The sequence below is a fragment of the Euprymna scolopes genome, chromosome 45 (genome assembly GCF_053919585.1).
Source record: "Euprymna scolopes isolate OS-2025 chromosome 45, ASM5391958v1, whole genome shotgun sequence".
NCBI classification, from domain to species: domain Eukaryota; kingdom Metazoa; phylum Mollusca; class Cephalopoda; order Sepiida; family Sepiolidae; genus Euprymna; species Euprymna scolopes.
In genome coordinates this window covers 19,368,057-19,381,765 of record NC_136526.1, presented here as the reverse complement: position 1 = coordinate 19,381,765, position 13,709 = coordinate 19,368,057, and the positions used below count along the sequence as shown (strand labels likewise).

The following is a 13,709-nucleotide window of genomic DNA, read 5'->3' as shown; positions in this document are numbered from 1 at the left end:
AACATTAGACTTGAAGACATCCAAGTTGTAGTCCGGAGGGAAGCAGGCAGACGGAACAGAGTTCCACAGGCGTGCAGTTCTAAGAAAGAAGCTTTGTTCATGGAATCCGCGTTTGATTTAGGCACAGATATAGAGTGGGGGAAATTTTTCACAGTGGATTCAGCTAGACGGGTGTTTTTCGTGAAAGATTGGCGAGGGGGGACCAGGGATTGGAGTTCAGACGAGCACCTGCCATGAAAATAACGATAGAACAAGGATAGGCTCGCAACGTCTCTTCTGTGGGAGAGGGGTTGCAAGGTAGAGAAAAGGGCATCCCCCACTAAACCACGAAGTCTATTTTGTACTCTGTCAAGGCATGATAGGCTGTTTTTGGCAGCTCCTGCCCAGATATGGCAACAGTATTCCATCCTTGGACGTACTTGGCTTTTATATAGATAGAGAATAGCATCAGTAGTGAGATATCTTCTGGAGCGATAGAAGGATCCCACCATCTTTCCAGCGACCTTGGCAACAGACTTGCATTTCTCTATATACAGACGCATTTTCTTTATTAAAAATAGAAATTCATTTAACAATGGAGGAACATCTTAACGTGAGAGTTAAGGTCCACGATCCACTGCTTTCAGAGTTCCGATTTGAGTTTTTTTTATGTCCGCAATGGATTTCAACTGATTATCTCTTTGTGACAAAAAATAATAGATAGAGATATATGAAGAGGTCCATATTAAAACAAAGAGACAAAATATTCTTGTTTTGCAAGGCTTAAGTGACAAGTTCATTGGGTTTACAGGTTTTAATTTTTAGACCGCCTTTAGGCACCGGATTCTATAAACAGTTTGTCGAATTTGAGCCAACTTAGAGATCACTTTTCTTTTTTTTCTTTTTTTTTTTTTTGCAATGTTTTTATTTTTATTTTTGTAATTCCATTTTCACCCCAAACAAGGCTCAGTTCCACTTTAATGTAGGGGGGGGGGCTACTATCAGGGACATAAGTTTCTGGGATACTATGTAAGGAGTTGAGCAGCAAGATGTCTGTTCACATTACACTTGAACTTCTACATGCTTATACAGTTGGGGAAGCAGGAACCCGGAAGGTAATTTAAAAATCTAGCAGTTCTGGGTAAAAATTATTGAAGTAGAAGACGTTTTTACATCTAGGGATCTCTACTGTGTTGGGGTGGGATTTTGCTGCTAGTTGGGTTTGTCCAAAAATGCTTTCCTTTTGTAGAATTCATCTTTGCGGCCTACAAAATATCGTTTGATATTCATATTCTTCAACTCCTCTAGTTAGTGTATGTATGTTAGTGTCAGTCTATAATGACCATTTTGAAACAACCTGGTGTGGTATGCAGCGAAATATATCTTCGAAATGAATCTATGAAAATACATCATTTACAAAACACATGTACGCTTTCGACATGCAGTGATCCAACGACGCTTGGCATGCCATAAAAGACGTGATTTGGCCAGAAGATAAACCCAATCACTGTTGTCTTAAAGTTACGTGGACTAAACTATTGGGTTGGACAACAAAAGTTGGTTCGTTTTTCTTAAATGTCAGCTTTTCAGCCTACTGAAAATCGTTTTGTATTCCATTGTGTCAAATCCTGTATTTGGTGTAACGAGTATGATGACGTAAGTGGGGCTAGGACAACAGCGTATTCTTTTCATTGTTTTGACTCTCGAGTATATATCCATTGATATCTTTTATGATTTTATAAAAAGTGATGTGGTTTTCGGTTGATTAACTGTGTCTAATTGTGTCGGATATATACACGAGAGTCAAAACAATGAAAAGAATATACTGTTGTCATAGCCGTAGTAATAAGCTTCTGATCAGAAGAAATTTTAGATTCTTGCTTGTATTTCAGCTTTGGAATGAAAGATAAAGCAGAGCACTATTGACATCTGATGCTTTTTTATTACAGAAAAGAAAGAAAGTTACAGAAGCCTGCGTAAATATATGTAATAGTTACATACAAAAAAATAAAAAAAAGATAAAGTAAGTGGGAAAGAGAAAGAGATATAAGGAAAGAGAGAGATATAAGGAAAGAAAGGGAGTGAGAGAGAGAAAGAGATGATGATGATGATGAGAGGAGAAAGAAGGAGTGAGGAAGCAAAGCAATGCAAGAACTGATGGAAATATAGTTCTTAACGAACAATGAATCTACATACAGAGAGAGAGAGAGAGAGGGAGAGAGAGAGAGAGAGAGAGAGAAGATAAAAGGATTAGAGAGATCGAGGGGGGATAAATAAAGAGAGAGAAATAAAGAGAAAGAAAGAGAAAGAGAGGGGGTTGAGGAAAGAGGGAAACAACAGGAGAAAGAGATAAAGATTACGAAAAAGAAACAGAGAAGAACAAGAAAGAAACGAGCGATATATATATATATATATATATATATATATATATATATATATATATATATAATGAGTAAGATGATTGATAATTATAAAGCTGTTTCATAAGGAAGAACGAGCATAATGAATAAATTGTACGATCGTTTCGGAAACGATGTTTTTAAAGTATCTATTTTCCTTTATCTTTTAAATATTGTCCAGTTACATCTGCTTTAATTAAAAAAAAATGCTAGGCTTATTTTGGGTGTCTTAAAAAAATCCAATATTTTTGCTGATGAGGAGACGTTGTTTCAAAAAATTATATCATAAAATTATTGTCCAAGACTCACTGTCTATCACAAAAAAAAACATCGTTTCCGAAACGATCGTACAATTTATTGATTGTGTTTGTTCTTACTTATGAAACAAATTTTTAATTTTTCATTTTAATTATAAATTATCGTCATCTTACTCAATATTAAAATAGCTCTAGGACATATATGCTTATCGAGCTTATATATCTACATTACAACGAGCACTGTTTTCTTTTCTTTTATTTTAATTGTATTAATGAATTTACTTATACATTAAAATATACTCTGCTCTTTAGACTCTTGTTCTAATCCCCTATATATATATATATATATATATATATATATATATATATATATATATATATATATATGAGCAAACAGTTAATAAAATATGTTAAAATATGTTAACTGTTTGCTCATATTATAAGCTCTATTTCCTATTTGGTTTTATCGCGCTTTTACATCTGGCTGAGATAATTTTATAAATATTAATTCTTTAATATTTATAATATACTTTAATTTTACCATCTTGGATCATTTTGGTAAATTTGATTGTAATTTTTATTTTATATATATATATATATATATATATATATATATACATTAAAGGAAGTTATAATTTTGCGAAGTATAATTTATAACAACAGGACAATGCCGTTAAATAACGGAAACGGATTGCTTGATTCTGAAAAGGAAATTTATAAGTAAGAGATTGGTCGGCCAAAGATGATCGTCAGTGACCAAAGGAAAGCTAAGATTGAACAGGATTACAGTTTACACAACCAGACAAATCGCAGACATTCTCAAGATTTCCCAATCGGCATGAAAAATAAATTGCATAAATTCTGTTATGTTTCTAAATTTGATGTTTCGGTTCCCCATAAACTGACAGAAATAAAAATGAACAAAAGTTTTGGCTAACACATGATCTATGCTTTACCCTCCATTTTTAATTGATGACATCTCCCGATCCCATCTTGTCTTCAGATTCTATCCCATTTTCTTTAAAGATAGTCTCACCTGATCGATGAACATGTCATACGTTATGCAAAATATAATTACACCTGCCAGGGTTTCATCTGTGTGTTTCTTTTGTAATATACTGTTATGGCGAGATGAGCAATTCACCGCCGGAACTTTTTATCGAAAGAACGTTATCACCGATCACCGGTTGTGAGAGCCTACCCTGGGCGGGAACACTTAAAAAACGTAACATGCTGTCTCTGTAAATATTCTCAATAAACTTCTCTAATTCTTTATTACTTCAGAACCTCTTTATCCATTTATTTTCCTTGTGGAATACCTTTATTGAATATCCTTTTATTACGGCCACCCACCGCAGGATATATCATATACATTAAAAACAGACAACAGAAAAATATATAAATGAATTAATTCATTGGATTAGTGATCGTTAAAAAAAGTTGTATGTTGGTAATTATATGCATATAGACTTTACAATAGTTGAACGTTAAATGTGATAATTCAAAATGGCGGCTGAGATGAATGTGTCCGAATTCAAGATCGGTTTTCAATAATATACAACAGTTAAAGGATACAATTAAAAAAAAATTATTTGATAACATGGTTGTGCCGAACGTAAAACTCAGAACTAAATTACATTTTTTTGGCCTTCGGGTTTGGATCAAAGTGTAATTTCTGTTCTGTTTAAAGATGGTACAACAATATTGTGGGTTTTATGTTTGTATTGTTTAGAGAATGGAAATATGTAAAACATTTGTAAAAAAAGCTTTGGAGATAGACACCAAATATATTCTAAAATTATATATTTAGGGTCTACGTCCCCATTAAGTGTCTACAGAATGGAAATTCGACTAAGACGTTATATCTGCAGTGAATACTTAGGTAAAAAATAAAAATATAAATTGATAACAACGCGCTGCTAGGTTTCATCCAGTAAGTCGACGATATTTCCATAAATTGGAAAAAATAAAAAGTTAATTTTAATCACGCTAATAAAAATGGGTAATTGTACACTTTAATCAAGACATTTAAAAATGAAAATACCGACAAAAGTTTAAAATTTACGTATCTGTTATGGAATGAAGTTCTCCGAAAAAAATTTAACTTAATTTCATCAAGTCGTTTTTGTTTTACAGCGAAAAAACAATTTGTTATAATACCGAGTAAAAGGTTCGATTTTTAGGAAGAAAAACTAGTTATTAAAGGTGGGGAAGGAGTGTCGGCGCTTTACGTGGATTTATGTCCCCGTAGAGTTTATAAACTCCAACCAAAAATTTCAAAAAGAAAAACAAGATGTCTGCCTTCAACGCGCTCTCATAAAAACGTGTTCTTTCCACTGAAAAAAAAACAAAACAAGATGTCTGCCTTCAACGCGCTCTCATAAAAACGTGATTTTCCACTGAAAAAAAAAACAAAAACAAAAAAAAACTACGCGATTTAATAAAGTGAATTTTTTTTTTCGGAGATCTTCAATTTAAAACGGATACGTACGATATAATCTTTTTTCGTTCGATATTTTCATTTTTTTAATGTCTTGATTAAACTGTACAAGTACCTAAAAATGAAATGAAATTATTCAGAATACAAAAATGAGAGAAGAAAATGTGACTTCGTCGTTGGAATTCAGACATCACCGGATGATATGTTATTGTTCTACCAATTTTCAAAGTTCATAGAAACTTATTAAACATGCCGGACCTGTGAGATGAGGTCCGAGTTTGCATTAGGGTTTTAAACATTTCAGAAAAAAAAGGCTTTTCTTACAACTTTTCTTCCATTTTTTTTTATGTTTTTATAAAACAAAATAACTTTCATAGACACACACACAAAAAAAATCATAATTAAACTTTCTCTCTTGGATAAAAACCCTGATTTTTTTTCTAAACGCTTTTCTTCAAAAACAAATTTTGCAAATCTGAAAAGAAAACATCTTTTTCTAGCAGATTATTTTATTTGAGAAAACAAAACCTCCACAAATAACCAAATAGTTTTCCCAACAACTTATCTTGAAAATACAACTCATTTCAAAAGAAAGTATTTTTTTCATACAAATGTTCTTGAAAAAAAATATAAAACTACATTTTTAATTTATTTTATGAGAAAAAATAAATATTTATTAAACTTATGTTATATTTATTATATTTCCTTTTTTTTTTGGTCCCCCGATAAAAGGAGGGTGGGTCTGTAAATTTACCCTTGTCCGTTTTCTGTCCGCACTTTTCTCAATAACTACGCCTTGAAATTTTCGGAAATTTTCCACAAACATTAAACATGATGTGAGCAAAAAATAACAGAACAGATTTTCTGGAAAAACTCCGGTTGCATCCCCCTAGGGGTGCCTTTCGGATTAAAATGGCTAAAATTGACACTTTTGTGATTATACAAAAATTGATTCCTTGGATTTTTATAAAACTTTCTGAAAAGTTGTAACTAACTGATTTCTATATGATTTTGTTTGTCTATACTTCACGATAACTCTTGGGTGTGCTCCAGGGGCTCTTTTAGGGCTAATAAAAACACTCCATTTTGGGGACTATCTTACGATATTTGTGCAAAATTTTCTGTGTATGTCTATTTAGCAGTTTTGCATGGCGCTGAACTCAAATTTAAATATGTTAAGGCGTTGGGGACTTTTGGGGCTAAATTGGGGAGCCAATGATGGACTTAATCATTTCTTTTTTTTTTCCATGGTGCAGAACTCAAATTTACATAAAACTGCACCGTTTGTTAATTTTCACCAAGATTTGATATCTCCTGGGGACTTTTGGGGCTAAATGGAGGGGGGCACTGCTGAACTTAGTCAGTTTTTATGTCTCGTTCACAGTGCACTCATGGGGAGCTATGCATAGTCCACGTGTTATCATTGTATGTTGGTTATCTATTTCCGTAGCGTTTTAAAAATTGAAAGACACTCGGTCTTTTTCGGTTATTTCCGTCAACTACGGAGCAAGCCCGAAACAACTTCTTCTTTTTTTTTTTTTTTTACACAGTGATCACCACTTATCAAGGCCCGGAAGCCACTCAGGGATAAGGGTTATTGCAAGTACATTACGTTAGTGTGGAGATTTGATGAAGTGTTTACTTAAGGGGGCGGTTTATTAGGAATTTGTATACATTAGACTTGAAGACATCCAAGTTGTAGTCCGGAGGGAAGCAGGCAGACGGAACAGAGTTCCACAGGCGTGCAGTTCTAAGAAAGAAGCTTTGTTCATGGAATCCGCGTTTTGATTTAGGCACAGATATAGAGTGGAAGTCGTGGGTTTAACGATGCATAAGTACCCTCAAGTGCTTAAATAAGAATATTTCAGTATGAACACTAGTGGTAAGATAAAATCGCAGGGTCTCTTTACTTCTTGCCAGCTCATCTATTCTTCTAGTGATACAGAGAGGAAGTAGCAGGAACTAGCGAGAAACAAAGACTGTTCTCACTACGTCTGTCTAATATTCGCTTTGGACCTTTTTGAAAGAGAGAAATTAATACAATATCCTAACCATTAACTTATCAAATACTCAATTGGTTAATGGAAATTCAGAAAGGGAGAAATGGACGTCCATTAATTTCGACGTAATTCTAAAAATAGCTGCATAAAGAAAGAGAGAGCGCTTCCATCTCATTTTATTATTCGATTTATTGTACAGTAAGAAAGTGAAAACAACAAATTTAGAGAAATGTAATACATATGCTTTTTAAGGGGACGAGTTTTGTATACAGTTTTCCTACTATCGTTTTAAAAGCTTTTTCTCTCATAGTTTTGCTCCCTTCTATAAAGGTTACAAAAACACAAAAACAAGTTTCACGAAAAAATAAAATAGAATCAATATTAAATGAAATTATCTTGAATATTTTTACTTTCTTATTACAATTTTATTACAATATAATCTATATATAAAGGGCAAACATCTGTATGTATGTGTGTATGTATGTATGCATGTATGTACGTATGTATGTATGTATCTATGTCTGCCCAAAACTTTCGACAGAGGCGACGGATTTTCACGAGATCGGTATCGTTCTGAAGCTCGACCCTTTAGTCGACAAATCTCGAAAAATTGGCTGAAAATATTAATTCCTTCACCCCCAACTGGGCACTTTTCTATAGTGAGATGTCGCTTTTTTCGCCGATATTTTCGAAAGTCGTCGCCTCTTTTCGATTGTCTACCCTTAATTTAAACCGACGTCACCTCCGGTTTGGCGATGGGTGCAACAGCGAAGGCGTCACGTGTTTTTTTTTTTTTTGTCACGCTCTTTTCCTCCTTCGCGGTACGGGTTCGAGCCTGACTGCCTATTACCACTTTTTTTTTTTTTTGCTCAACACACATCTCAAAACACCCGGGCAACGCCGGGCACCCCCCAAAAATCCAATAATGGCCTATTGCACGGATGGCTTTTCTCGTTTCGTTTTCCTTTATCAAAGTTCTCAGAAATCAAGAACCCCTTTATCTATGCCTAATGCTAAACGCAGATTCCATGAAACAAAGCTTTTTTCTTAGAACTCCACGCCTGTGGAACTCTGTTCCATTTTCCTGCTTTCCGACTGACTATAATATGGGGGTCCAACGTGAACAAATTCTTGATGAGCCATTCTCTTTAAGTAATTCAATTTTCCAAATTCTCACAACTAACGATTACTACACAATTTCCCCATCGACTATTGTACACTCATTGACCCTTATCCTCGAGTGGCCTCCTGGCCTTGAAAAGTGGTGACTCCTTTGTAAAAAACACCTTCCTAGGATTAACACAAACGCTATCTGAGGTGCATAGATATTCGAATGTTTTATTAAAGTTCTTTATCTGCCTCAAACACCGAGTTAGTATAGAAGTTGAGAACCTTATTATTTGCCTCTATCCAATTGACCATTTTAATATGTTATAGTGTATCTTTCTTATGGGTCTATTAGTCTTACTGCATTACAGGACAAGAATTCATTTAGTCTAATGGAGTGATGCTACTTGAGGTAATATCATTTGAAAAAGGCGCACCATTCCTCGTAAAAGTTAGTGTCTGTTAGACGTACAGAGGAAATTGCAATGCCGATTCAGGAGAGGTGTGGTTGGAGATTGTGCAACCCTTGCCACGCAATTACATGCGCAGCTGCCCTTACAGGGGGTATCCTTTGTCTTTCGAGACTGAACAGAGGCCACTCTAAGATAAGGGATTTTGAACATTTGATTTACTTGTAGGAAAAAGTATCCTCATAGCAGGTTCTCCTGACAAACCCTTGTACCGAGAGACCTTTTTTTTTTTTTTTACATAGCTATCACCACATTATCAAGGCCAAGAGGCCACTCAAGGATAAGGGTTAAAGAGTGTACAGTAGAAATTGGACAATATAGTAATAATTAGTAATGAAAATTTGGTAAATTTGATAACTTATATGGAACGGCTCATCAAGAACTTATTTACGTTAGACTTGAAGACAACCATATTGTAGTCAGCCGGAAAGCAGGAAAACGGAAGACAATTCCACAGGCGTGCAGTTCTAAGAAAGAAGCTTTGTTCATGGAATCTACGTTTAGGTTTAGGCACAGATAAAGAGTGGGGGGAATTATTGATAGTGTTTATTAAGTAGACCTTAGACACTCGAGGATACTGTCGAGTATGCAATCAAGTTTTTTAAATAAAAAAAAAAACATATATGCATTGACATATGTATTCTATTGTTGACCCACAAAATCAGAGGTATCTAAATATTTACAAACGGTCTGTACCTCGTTTTTTTTTTATCTCCTTTGTATAACATTGTTAGCTAATGAGCAACTTACCCTTCCCCAGCTTTTTAAGATAATCAGTCCGAGATATTGTGACCTCAAAGTGCATTTAGTGGTGCGGCCCAAATTTGCGAGCTTTCGGGAACATGGAGTCATCCTTTTGATACTAGTATTACTCCCAGGTTCGCATAGATTTGGAATGGACCCGCCAGAGTTCAATCTATGTTTTGTGTTTTAATTTTTACAAAGGGCAAGTAGCCCCTTTGCAGCCAGATGGCTGCATATTTTGAAAGAACAGTGTATTTACACAACCAATGTTTACGAAACTAAAGTTAACAATTACTTATTTTTTCGTCGGTTCTCCTGTAGGAGATGTCTCCTTGAACTTTTTAACAAAAAAAAAATATTGTATTTTCAACCAATATTAACGAAATAAAAATATAAGATACACGGATAAAAGTATTATTTTATTTAATGATCGGTGGTCTAAACTGACCACCCTGTCGAATCAGAGAAAGTCCAATTTTTTTTTAATCAGACGGAGAAAATGGAAGTAATTAGTTTTAAAAAGAAAAAAGAAAATTGTATTTTTGCAACCAATATTAACGAAAAAAAATCTGAGATACATGGGTAAAAATATTATTAGTTTTAAAAAGTTAAAAAGAAAATTTATTTTTTGCAACCAATATTAACGAAACAAAAATCTGAGCTACATGGGTAAAAATATTATTAGTTTTAAAAAGTAAAAAAAAAAATGTATTTTTTCAACCAATATTAATGAATAAAAAGTATGAGATACTTGGGTAAAAGTATTATTTTATTTAATGACCGGTGGTCTAAACTGACCACCCTGGTATAATCAGAGAATGTCCCCCTTTTTTTTTTGTTTTGTTAATCAAACGGAGAAAATGGAAGTAATTTTTTTTAAAAGTAAACAAAAAAAATCTTGTATTTTTCAACCAATAATAATCGAAAACGTTTTACTCACTTTCTTTTTTTTTTTTTCGTTTTGGTTGCAAATCAGAGAAAGTCCTTTTTTTGTTTTGTTAATCAGATGGAGAAAATGGAAGTATTTTTTTTTTTAAATAAAAAAAAAATCTTGTATTTTTCAACCAATATTAATCGTTGACTGCTGCTACTTCCAGCGATTTAATGCCTCTCACCACCACTTTGTCTAACGGCTGCTGATGCTACTCCCACCAATTTAACGCCTATCACCACTACTATTTTCGTCTCTGCTGCTACTCCCACCGATTTAACTCCTATCACCACTACTACTTCGCATTTCTTTGCATTTGTTTTGCATTTCCATACACCAAACATGGATATAAATATCACTAAAACATCCGCTGGGTCATAAGCTTCATTTTGGTACCGAAATTGCCTGGGTGGGTTGCCTGTAGGCTGACTTAAACCGCGTCACACACACAGACAGACAGTACAGAAATTTATAATAGGAAGTTATCACTTATCAAGGCCTGGAGGCCACTCGAGGATAATAGTTAATGCCTACAATAATGCCCGATCGAAAGTGAGTAGAATTTATTTAAGGAAGCAGTTCAATAAGAACTTGTTTACATTGTACCATGCTGCAATAAGCGGAAAAGCAGATCCGCAGTAGGGAGTTCCAAAGGCGAGGATTTCAAGAAAAGAAACTTTGTTCATGGAATTTGCAGTCACAGATAGTCAGTCAGTAAGTTGCTGTTAAGATCCCGCCCAGGCCACACCTGTTGACTTATTTTGGAAGTCCGTTATCAACAAGCGAGTGGTAACAGAAAAACGAAGAGAAATTACGAAATTCCTCGAATGAATCACGTTTGACACCGAAGTTAAGCAACGATGAGCCTGGCCAGTACTAAATGGGTGACCATTTGGAACTTCCAGATGCTGTATGTGCTTTTCACTTATGTCGGCATTGTTTCCAGTCGTTCTGGACTTCTCCTTGCCATTGAACACGAGCAGTGCCGATTCAGGAGAGGTGTGGGTGGTGATTGCGCAATCTCTGCCACACAATTACATGCGCAGCTACCCTTGCAGGATGTATCCTTTGTCCTTCGAGACTGAACGGAGGCATCGAGTGTGCTCGTACAACTACAGTATATGAACCATCTTGAAAGAAACTGTCAACTGCTTCATTTTTTTCTATTGCTTGAATTTGGAATTTAAATTGTCTTCGACTCGTATATATTATAAGTTTTCGTAAAAAAAAATATCAATGTCAACGATTTTTTTTTAACCAAACATGTCGTCTTAACCTTTCTTAAGTTAGACATTGTCATGCGAATTTTGTTTACATAAATTGACGTAACCCTTTCCGAAGCTTACAGGTAACATTTCTAAGTTATAATCGTGATATATGTTATTAAAATTTTGACAATGGAGGTCGGAATGTTGTCTGGCGCATTCTCCTGTCGATGACCCTCTCGACACACGGATTATTTCTGATTTCCTGGAATATTTAGAAATAGGATCCCAAAGGCGGATATAATTGTTGACAGTGTTTATTGTGAATGTTTTGCAGGGGAGAGGGCATAGATTGAAGCTCAATTGAGCACTTGCCATAGAAATAATAACAGAGCAAAGATAAACTCGTAACATCGCATAGAAATCAAGCAGAGGTTGTAAGGAATAGAAAAGAACATTAAAGCTGGTTTTCAACCCTATCAAAAGGTGCTCTGATCAACCCCTCCCTAAATATGGCAATAGTACTCAATTTTACGGCGTATTTTGGCTCTTACACAGATAGAGGATTTTGCCGGGAGAATGTGTACCTTAACTGCCTTAGACATCCTTTAGTAAAGTGTTCGCCTTTGTCTCCCCCTAAATCCAATATATATAAGCTATATTTACCTTTTATTCTGCCTATCATATTTTCCAACCCTAACCCACTACTCAAACTCTTTACCTACAACTGCGGATGACATACAGGCATATATATATATATATATATATATATATATATATATATATATATATATATATATATATATATATATGAGCAAAAAGTGAATAAAATATGTTAAAAAAAAACACTTTGAAATGAGTTACAAACATATTTAATCTGAAAAGGAAACACTAGATAAATGGATAGTCCTTAATCCGTGGAGTTTCGAAGAAATACTTTCCTTCTCAACAAAGGGTAGGAATTAGCAAAATGCGGGATCGAATTTTGCATGCAGAAGTATTTGATTAAGATCTTTGACTTACTTGTTGTTTCATCAAATACTTTTGCATGCAAAATCCGATCCCGCATTTTGCTAATTCCTACCCTCTGATGAGAAGGAAAGTATTTCTTCGAAACTCCGCGGATTAAGGACTATCCATTTATCTAGTGTTTCCTTTTAAAATTAAATATGTTTTAACTCATTTCAAAGTGTTTTTTAACATATTTTATTAACTTTTGGCTCATATTATAAGCTCTATTTCCTATTTGGTTTTATCGAGCTTTTACATCTGGCTGAGATAATTTTATAAATATTAATTCTTTAATATTTATAATATACTTTAATTTTACCATCTTGGATCATTTTGGTAAATTTAGTTGTAATTTTTATTTCATATATATATATATATATATATATATATATATATATATATATATATATATACACACACGCGTATGATTGAACACGACAGAGTTATTCCTTTTCCCGATCTTTCTATATATTTTTTTCTAATTGCTTTGCGGTCTTTTTAATTTGGGCAGGCATATTATATAGTATGGCACCCAAAAGTTATTGTTCAGCCATATTCTTCCCAAGCGCTCTCTATCGGTGCATCCGATTATTATCAGGAGCAATTGTTGTTGTTTTCTTTTTCTTTTCTTTTCCGTTGAGGCTTGGTGTATTTGTAATTTTTTTTTATTGACTATAAAGGTTGGTGCAGGAGGGTTGAGGACGAATTATTTTTTTTTATTTTAGTTTAGTTTAAGCTTCAATTTTCCTATTTTATAGTTTATTAATTTAGTTTTTTTGTTAGTTATTAAATACTGCTGGTATATTTGTCCCTGTGTTAAATGAGATCCGGTTTAAAAAGGGCTGTAATTTTTTTGCTAAGCATGCCTTCTAGTAATTTTAGTCGTCGTGTTAAGATATCGAATTTTAATATTTTTAGTTAAGATATTTCTAATGTCGGACGACTGTAGATTTTTATCGTGAGATATTAGGTGTTGTTTTATGGCACCATTGTAAAATTAAATGATAGGTTAGTCGTCGGGAAAGTGTTATTGTTGTGTATGTATGCGTTATAAATAAATACACCAAGCCTCAAAGGAAAAGAAAACAACAACAATTGCTCCTGACGACAACCTGATGCACCGAGAGAAAGCGCTTGATAAAAATATGTCCGAACAACAACTTTTG

General features: G+C 34.1%; 1 protein-coding gene across 1 annotated transcript in view; it reads right to left on the bottom strand.

The window, feature by feature from the left end:
* The window catches only part of LOC145269055 (uncharacterized), a 688,318-nt gene that overhangs the window by 165,406 nt on the left and 509,203 nt on the right, over positions 1-13,709 (bottom strand). The window lies entirely within an intron of this gene.